This window comes from Eptatretus burgeri, chromosome 1, assembly GCF_056783735.1.
Source record: "Eptatretus burgeri isolate ZD-2024b chromosome 1, Ebu_testis_v1, whole genome shotgun sequence".
NCBI classification, from domain to species: Eukaryota; Metazoa; Chordata; class Myxini; order Myxiniformes; family Myxinidae; genus Eptatretus; species Eptatretus burgeri.
The window spans coordinates 55751813-55762101 of record NC_140961.1 but is presented as its reverse complement, the minus strand read 5'-3'; the positions used below and the strand labels follow the sequence as shown (position 1 = coordinate 55762101).

The 10289-nt window shown below is 40.2% G+C and overlaps 1 long non-coding RNA gene across 1 annotated transcript; it reads right to left on the bottom strand.

Annotated features, from left to right (window-relative positions):
• Positions 1–293: 293 nt before the first annotated feature.
• Positions 294–1541, bottom strand: LOC147034534 (uncharacterized). Its single transcript, XR_015060038.1, has 3 exons — positions 1340–1541; positions 1087–1245; positions 294–781 (listed from the first exon to the last, which is right to left on the bottom strand). It is a non-coding gene; the product is annotated as an uncharacterized LOC147034534 (long non-coding RNA).
• Between the last annotated feature and the right edge of the window lie 8748 nt (positions 1542–10289).

Sequence of the window (10289 nt, the reverse complement as noted above, 5' to 3'; positions counted from 1 at the left end):
AGTCCCACCCACACAAGCCCCACCCACACAAACCCCACCCACACACACCCCGCCCACACAAGCCCCACCGAAGCCCCGCCCACATAAACCCCACCCACACAAGCCCCTCCCACACAAGCCCCACCCCCCTCATCCCCCCTGTGCACCCCCCCAATGACCCACCGCCTCCCTCATCCCACCCCCACCCTTCCCCACACACACACACATGGGGAGGGGAGGGGAGGGGTGGGATGAGGGGGTGATGGGTCATTGGGGGAGCGCACCTACCCCCCCCTTAATGTCTTGATCCTTTTTTTGAAATTCAAAATCAAGTAATTGTAAACAAAACAAATATAATTAATCAAAATTGCAAATATTAAATATTCATTTGCGAGAATGTATAATCTTTCCCAGCAATCTTATTCAGATGTCTTGTGATGTTGAAACTCAGACACCATATTCTGTTTTGAAACAAAAAGTGGGTAATAATTAGGTTTTATAAAGATAATTACATGGTAATATGAGTAAGCCTGGTGTTGGTTCTAAGTTCAAACCTCGTTGACCACTGAATTAACACACCAGGAGGCCGACTCAGCCTGTCATCCTTTCAAGGCCAATAAAATGAATTCCAGTGTACTGGCAAAACCACGTCCAAACTAATGATGCAACCAACATAAGACGACATTCGAAAGAGAGAGTGATATTAATAAAAGAATAACTAAATAATAATTCAGAAACATTTACCTCCAGAAAATCATGTGTTGTACCAAATTGCTTCAACAGCTGATGTTGTATGATCGAGCTGAAAAAAAATAAAATAATAAGTCAAGGGTATAGATGGAGAGACAGACAGAGAGGTAGGTAGAAAGACAGACAGAGAGAGATACAAAGAGACAGACAGGGAGAGATAGAGAGAGACAGACAGGGAAAGAGACACACACACATACACCATATACACACACAGACACACATATATATATATATATATATATATATATATATATATATATATATATATATATATATATATATATATATATATATATATATATATATACACACACACACACACATACATATATTCACACACACACACACGTGTCTCACCATTGGTTTAATTTATTCGAGATCAGAGGCCGTGATAAGACTTCGTACCAGTCATTATAAATGTTTTTCAATTCTCTTCTAAAATCATTGACCTCTTCAATAAGAGCATTCATTTGATGCACCTCATCGTGATATGTAAACTCCACTTCTTCCAAGGACCTGCCAGGAAAAATATATATATTTTCGCATTATCACGATTTAATTTATAATCAATTGCTTCATTGTTCAAAGAGGAAACCATACACAAACTTACCAACTTTGTCGTGAGCTGTTATCTTCATCGGAAGAGAGTGAGTCCATGTCTCAGTTTTTTTTTACCATTGGTACAAGATGGCAAAAAGATCAGAGGCCGTGATAAGACATCATGTCAGTCATTAAAAATGTTTTTCAATTCTCTTCTAAGATGATTGACCTCTTCAATAAGAGCATTAATTTCATGCACCTTGTCGTGATATGTAAACTGCTCTTCTTCCAAGGACCTGCCAAGAAAAAAAAAAAAAAATATATATATATATATATATATATATATATATATATATATATATATATATATATATATATATCAGAATTATCACGATTTAATTTATAATCAATTGCTTCATCGTTCAAAGAGGAACCTATACACAGGCTTACCAACTTTGTGTTGAGCTGTTTTGTTCGCGGAAGAAAGATCGCTCATGTCTCAGTTGTAAAAATGAAAATCCCGTCTGGCAGAAACTTTGTCTGGCGAATCACTTATAAAGCAACGATGAGGAGATTGCTTAATCATTGGGTGTGGCCACATGACGCTTCGGGAGAGACAGCTTGGAAAATAACTGGGAGATATATTCTCAAATTGTATGAATCATTTTTAAAACATACTTAAAATACCCTAAAATGGTTTTGATTAAACATGTTTTCAGTTCGTGTTCTGATAAAATATAAATACGAGACCTTGTCTCACAGAATAGTTCCTGTTTTTTTTCACAGCATGACTGTTCAAAAACACTTCCTCATTTTCACAGCACGACCGTGTCAAAAAAACACTTCCTCATTTTCACGGCATGAACTGAAAACATTTGAAACAAAACTTTTTTTATGGCGTGGTTTATACACAAAAATTATTTGCAACTCGGGCGGTGGCCAGATGAGATCATTAAGAGAAGTTTATCATTTCGTAATGGCACAAAAGGGGTATCTTAAAAAATATAAAGATTCAAATGTTTTGTTTTTCAATATTTTAGATGGGGATTATTGTGCAAAGAAAATTAAACTATTGAAGGAATTTGAGAATGAACAAATCTTTATAGGTTCAATGAGTGAGCTAAACAATATGCATCGGTTATTTGATAAAGAGTGTCCCGAGGCTTAGACATTTTAGATATTTCTTTCGAATCACCTTCAACAAATCTTTATCTTATTGCATGGATTATTTGAAAAAAAGTGTCCCCAGGTTAAAAGGGGAGACAAATAAATATACCTTGGGATAAAAAGGGGGTTTATTTTTAGGGAAAAAAAAAATGAATCGCTGAAAATCCCCCATTCATTTACATGGGGAAAAGTGAGCCAGAACCAGTATATTCACCCTACTTTCTATATATATATATATATATATATATATATATATATATATATATATATATATATATATATATATATATATATATATGTATATATATATATATATATATATATATATATATATATGTATATATATATATATATATATATATGTATATATATATATATATATGTATATATATATATATATGTATATATATATATATATATGTATATATATATATATGTATATATATATATATATATATGTATATATATATATATGTATATATATATATATATGTATATATATATATATATATATATGTATATATATATATATATATGTATATATATATATATATGTATATATATATATGTATGTATATATATATATGTATATATATATATACATACATATATATATATACATATATATATATATGTATGTATATATATATATACATATATATATATATGTATATATATATATATATATATATATATATATATATATATATATATATATATATATATATATATATATGAGCCTGGTGTTGGCGCAGTGGTTAGGGCAGCGGCTTGTGATCCAAAAGGTCCTGAGTTCAAGCCCCGTTGGACCACTGAATTAATACACCAGGGGGTTGACTCAGCCTGTCATCCTTCCGAGGTCGGCGAAATGAGTACCAGTATACTGGGCCGGTGTATACCCCAGTTAAAATAGGTGTACCAGATCCCTGTGTCGCAAGAGGCGACCAGGGTTGTGTCAGGAAGGGCATCCGGCATAAAACATGTGCCAAATCACTATGCGGATCATATACATGATCCGCTGTGGCGACCCCTAACGGGAGCAGCCGAAAGAAGAAGATATATATATATATATATATATATATATATATATATATATATATGTATATATATATATATATATATATATATATATATATATATATATATATTCTTATTCTTCTTCTTCTTCTATCGGCTGCTCCCTTTCGTGGTCGCCACAGCGGATCATCCGTATGATCCGCATAGTGATTTGGCACATGTTTTACGCCGGATGCCCTTCCTGACGCAACCCTGGTCGCCTCTTACGACACAGGGATATGGTACACCTATTTTAACCGGGGTATACACCGGCCCAGTACACTGGTACTCATTTCGCCGACCTCGGAAGGATGACAGGCTGAGTCAACCCCCTGGTGTATTAATTCAGTGGCCCAACGGGGCTTGAACTCAGGACCTTTTGGATCCCAAGCCGCTGCCCTAACCACTGCGCCAACACCAGGCTTTTGTATATATATATATATATATATATATATATATATATATATATATATATATATATATATATATATATCTAATGTCATATATATATATATATATATATATATATATATATATATATATATATATATATATATAACTAATGTCATATATTTATTAACGTCATAACTGATGAACCAATCGGTTTCGATCTTACATAAATGAGCTTATATATGCACACTCTCTCACTTCCTGGTTCTCTTGCTGTGATTCAACCTTGAGAAGCACAGTACGAAAAGCTTTGGTTAATATGTCAAGTTTTTCTTGTGTATGAAATAATCCTGCCTCCAAACCAGAAGTCCGATTAGGTTGAAATTTAAAGCATGTATTCCCCATGACTACCAGATTATCGTTGTGAGGTTTCACATGAAGTGGTTCAAGAGAATTTTTTAAAATATTTTTGTCCAATCCAATATGGCTGCCAGACCTTGTGAGCTATTAATTATTTGTGAACACATTGTTATCCACAAGGCTTGGGGAACATGCCGGTGAAGTTTGCTCACGATCTGACAAGTCGTTATGGAGAAAGGAATTTTTAAAAGTTTATTCCTGAAAAATTATCGGTGTCAAACAATGTGACCTGTGATGTCAATGGCAGAGGACATTTTGTTCCTCATGGAGGGGTGATCGTACCTTCAAAGTTTCACCTCAATCTGTTCAGCCGTTTCGGAGAAGTTTTTGAAGATTTTTATGTTAAAAAAAACAAAAAGGCTGCCAAACCATGTGACCGATGTCATCAAAAAATATTTTTTACCCAATTACAATTTAGCTCCGGATGACCCTCAATTTTCATACAGATCGGTTAAAGCATTTTAAATATGCCATTATGATAGCACCTATGACATAATCAAAGAATCACACTTATTTCCCGTGGGGTTTACTTGCTATGTGTCAAGTTTCAATTTTTTCCATGAAGCGGTTTCAAAGATGCAGAGTTTTTTTTTTTTTTTTTTTTTTTTTTTTGTATACCTTGGTCGAGGCTCGTATGAGAGCTAACACACAACTCACAGCAAGGAGGCATGAGACAAGAGGGGCGGGAGTGGAAGGGACAAAACATTGGGGAACAGACACAGGTGAACTGTGGAAGGGAGAGGGATGGGGATGGGACGGGGAACATGGCGAGGGGAAGATGGACATTAAAGGGACTTTCAGGAAGGAAAGCAGGAGAATTGAAGGAAGTGGGCTTGGGTGGATTATCGGGGGTAGAAAAGATCGAGGATTTGGATGGGGGAAGATAAGAGGTGGTGGTGAACAGCTGTTTTGAAAGCCTGAAGGGAAGAATGGGAAAGAATAGAGTGAGGAAGTTTATTCCAAAGGCGGGAAAAAAGAGGAATGAAAGAGTGAAGATGAGCAGTGATTCGTGATTTTGGTAGTTTTACCAGAAGGGGGTTGTTGGCGGACCTTGAGCGCCCTGTGGAAATGTGGTTGGGACAAATCGCAGAGAGAGCAGGGGGCAAGGCTGGAGAGGAGTCGGTAGAAGACAGAAAGACCACCGACCAACCTGCGGTGATTGAGTGAGAGGCCCAAAGACTCAGCTTCATTGCGGGAGATGCCAATGATCTTAAAAGCCCTGGTTTCGACAGCGTGAAGTCGAGAAAGGTGGGAGGCAGGAGCACCAGCCCAGAGGGGAGAGCAGTACTCCATCAGGCTACGGACAAAAGCTTTGTAAGTGGTCAGGAGCTCAAGAGGGCCGAGGAAGGACTTTGCACGACGGAGGATTCCCAGTCGGCGACTGGCTTTTGAGGCAAGGTTGGAAATGTGACTTTCCCAGGAAAGGTCATGGCAGATAGTGAGACCCAGAAGCTTGAAAGAAAAGACTTCTTCCAGAGGATTGTTGAGAAAGTGGATGGGGGGTTTTGTAAACGGTCCTTTCGAAGAGACATAGTGAGAGTGTGAGATTTGTCTGGATTGAAAGACATGTTCCACGTGTTGGACCAGTTTGTGATTTTATCCAGATCTGCAGTGAGCGAAGAAGCTGCTGCTTGCCGGTCTGAGGGATGACAGATGGTACGGCAGAGGGTTGAGTCATCGGCAAAGAGAAATAGAGGATTTTCCAGAGAGTCCGAGAGATCATTGATGAAAACCAGAAAAAGAACAGGGCCCAGAACGCTACCTTGAGGAACTCCAGCCTGCACAGGAAGAGGGGATGAAAGAACTCCATTTAGGGCCACACGTTGACTGCGACAGGAGAGGAAGTCTGCGAGCCATGAGTGGAGATGGCCTTGAATACCATGGGAAGAGAGTTTGGTGAGTAGGGCAGGGTGCCAGACTGTGTCAAAAGCACGTGATATGTCCAGGGATACGGCTCGGATTTCCTGTCTGGCATTGAGGACCTCCATCCATTGATGGGAGAGCAGTAGCAGCATATCTAGGGTAGAGTGACCTGGTCTGAAACCAAATTGATGATTGGAAATCAAGCCATTGGAGAAGAGGAAGGATTTCATGTCTGAAGCGATGATGGATTCCATAACCTTGCTGATGATTGGGAGAAGGCTGATTGGTCTATAGTTACAGGGATCTGTTTTTGCACCTTTTTTATGCAGGGCAGTGATGTTAGCAGATTTCCAAGCAGATGGCAGATGACCTTGGGAAAATGAGAGGGTGAATAGAACAGAGAGAGGGTGAGCAAGAGCAGAAGAGCAGGCTTTGAGGACACGTGGGCTGATGCCGTCTGGACCGGTTGCAGAATCTGACTCGAGGTTTGAAAGCAAGCTCTCCACCTTGTCAGGAGAAAAGGATACAGAGTCCAGGGACAGTTGGGTGCGACTGGGTAAAGTGGGTAGAGATAGTGATGGGTTTGGGACACAAGATTTAGCTGCAAACACCGAGTTTAGACATTCAGCTTTATCACGTGTGGAATCAGCAGTGCGGCCATTTGAGGTAAGGGAGGGGATGGAGGGGGAACATACACCAGAAACAGATTTGATTAAACGCCACCAGGATTTTGAGGAGGGGGAGAGGTTTGAGAGTTCAGACTTGAGATGAGAAAGATGTTGTTTTCTGGCTCTCCTGAGGGTAGCTACACACTTGTTCCGAGCTTTGTGGAAAGAACTGAGATTGCCCTCAGTTGGGTTTGCTTTCCATGAGGCAAAGACAAGTTGTTTCAGGACAACTGCCTCGCCACAAGCTTCAGTAAACCAAGGGCGGGAGGAAGGGTAAGACAACTGAACACGAGAGGGGATAAATCTGTGCATGAGGGAGAGCAAGTTTCTTTGAAAGAATTCCCAGGATGAGTTGATGTTTGAGAAAGTAGTGATAGGAGACCAGTCTGTAAGTTTGATGGCTGCTCGGAGACCCTGCCAGTCGGCTTGAGTGAAATGCCAGACTCGACGGCGGTGAGGTGGTTCTCTGATAACAGCCAGAGAGATGTCCACTTTAATAAGGACGTGGTCAGAAGAACCAATTGGAGCGAAGGAAGAGCAGCAGATATTGTCAGGGAAATTTGTCAAAATCAGATCCAGAAGAGATGGAGTACCATTGGTTGAGATCCGGGTCGGGAAGTTGACCGATTGAGTCAGTCCCAATGAGTCACAGAAAGCTTTTGCTGATGTCCCATGGCAGGTGAGAGAGGTACCCACACCTAGCCAACTGGCGTGATGACAATTGAAGTCGCCACATAAGAGGAAGAGAGAGTTTGGATGAGAAGATAGAAGATGGTCCATGTTTTCGGAGAGTGAGGTGTAGATGGAGTCATCACTGTTCGGTGGACGGGGTACAGTACACATATAAACATGAGGTGGGAGTGGAGGGGAAGCCGAAGCCAGAGGTATTCCTGGGGGTGTGGGGGAGTGAGAGCAGTGCAGGGAGAGTGAGGAATAGAGTCTTTGATGAAGAGAGCAACACCTCCACCAGGACGAGGCTCAGGTCTGTCATACCGTAAGAGGGAGTAACCAGGGAGAGATACTTGGGAGTCAGACACGTCTTGGGAGAGGAAAGTTTCTGTTAGGCAGATAATGTCTGGTTTGTCAGAGGCAACCTGCATGGAAAGATCTGAAAGGTTTGAGCGAAGGCCCCGGATATTTGAGGTCCACACTTTTAATGAAGAGGTAGGGGAGGAGGCTTTTGGTGCAGGAGGTGGAGGGGGCGGGGGAGGGTCGGACGAGGGACGAGGGGGGAGGTAAGGAGGGTTGCTGAAGGAGTGTGGGGTATTGCAGAATAGCGAGGGGAGGGGGCCGAATGAGGAGGAGAAAAGGCTCTGTGGTGCTGTGAGAGAGGGGGGACAAGAGACAAGGAAGATGGCAGTTGAGGATTTGAGGAGGTGGAGTGAAGAGATGGAGGTGAGAGGGCAGTGGAGGGAGGCAGGTTGGTGGATGAGAGGGGGCAACTTAGAGAAGGAAGAGTGAGGGGGATGAAAGGTGGGAGAAAGGTGAGGGGGGAATTTTTGAAAGAGGTGAGAGGGAGGCTTGGAGGGAGAAGAGTGGGATGGTTGCTTTGAGAGTGAGAGTGAGGGGTGAGGGGGGTGAGTTGGCACTGAAGTTGGAAAAAAAGAATGGTTGATGGAAAGCGAGCATCCATGGCAAACTGTGGTTTTTAAAAGTTTTAGGTCAGAGATGCGATTTAACACAATTCTTGATGGATGCAATGAAGGCGAATTCAGAGCATGGAGAGAAGAAGCGCTGTAATAGTTGGATTTTTTAGGCAAGGAATGAAGGAGAGGTCGAAATGAGAGCAGTCTGTTAAAATAGCAGAAGAGTAGTGCATTGTGAAACAGTAAAGAGTACCACATGTGTGAGAGAGGAAGATGAAGCATTATAAGATCGTTTTTGTTGTTAATATTAATGTATGAGAGAGTTCAACAGATTAGGTCATGGAAGTGTAAAAAAAAAAAAAAAAAAAAAAAAAATCGAGGAAGACGAGGAGGAAGTTAAGAGGAAGAAGTAGCAGAATCGGGAGAAGGTTGTTGTTGTTGTTGTTGTTTTTTTTTTTTTTTTTTTTTTTTTTTTTTTTTTGAGATGAGAAAGAGATTAGTTGGGAGAATGGGGGATGTTTGGAAAGTGGGGAGGATGAAAATTGAAGGTAATGGGGAGGATAGAAATTGAAGGTAATGGGGAGAAAAAACAAACAAACAAAAAAAACGATCGAACACCAAGTGGAACCGGTAGGCCTCAAGCCTAGGACTAGGCCTCAAACACCAGGTGAGAACGTCGACATAAATACTCACAAAATAGCACGATTTTTGAAACAAAACCGAACTAGGAACACACATTAACATGTAGGTGAGAAAATTAAACAGTTAAAACGGGACAAATAACAACCGGAACTTAACTTTGAGAATGTCAGCAGGGAGCCCCGAAGGAGACCTCTTGCCGCTCAAAACCGGAACCGGAAGTCAAAGAGTTCCAAAGTTTTTCCTTTTTTCCCCAACACAGCTGCCACACCATGTGACATATGATGTCATAATTATCATTAAAACATTCTACATGAGTAGTAACACCTATGATGAAAATTTCTGTTTCAATCAAATAAGCGGTTGTAGAGAAAACAGAAAATTAGCATGGCCGGATGTACGTATGTACGGTTGAAAGGACAACTGGAAAACATTATGCCTCTGCCAACTTCGTCAACGGAGACGTAAAAAAAAATCGCACCAATATCCGACGGAAGCGGTTCAGTTTGGCATTTTTAATATGAAATAGGCAAAGCTGAGAAACAAACGAAACCCATTGTAGAATTATCCTTTAGAACCCCTTAGAACCTTTTAAAAATTACTCTTTAGAAACCATAAGTATTACCCTTTAGAAACCATGAGTATTACCCTTTAGAAACCATGAGTATTACCCTTTAGAAGCCATGAGTATTACCCTTTAGAAACCATGAGTATTACCCTTTTGAAACCATGAGTATTACCCTTTAGAAACCATGAGAATTGCCCTTTAGATATCATGAGAAATAAACTTGAGAACCCATGAGATGCTCCCTTTCGAACCCATGAGATGCACACTTTCGAACCCATGAGATGCTCCCTTTAGACCCCATGAGATGCACCCTTTCGAACCCATGAAATGCACACTTTAGAATTTTCCCCTTAGGGTACTAGTGGGCCTGTTCGTTCATTGGACGAAATTTTCATTGTTCTTCAAGGTCTTGTTGCATACCTGCTTGCTGTAATGCTTGAGCATTACTTTGCCCTTCATGAAGCCCAGATATGCTTGGGCCAGGGCAGAGATTATACGTTCGTTATTATTCTTGCCAAATGATACGACTATTATTATTCTGTTAATTTTATTTGTATTTATTAATATATGGTTTGTTTTCATGTTGTCATTATTTTTGTTTTAAGTTTGTGAAAAGAATGCCATGCCTTGGAAGGACCTATTAAGTTGCCCTATACACCTTCA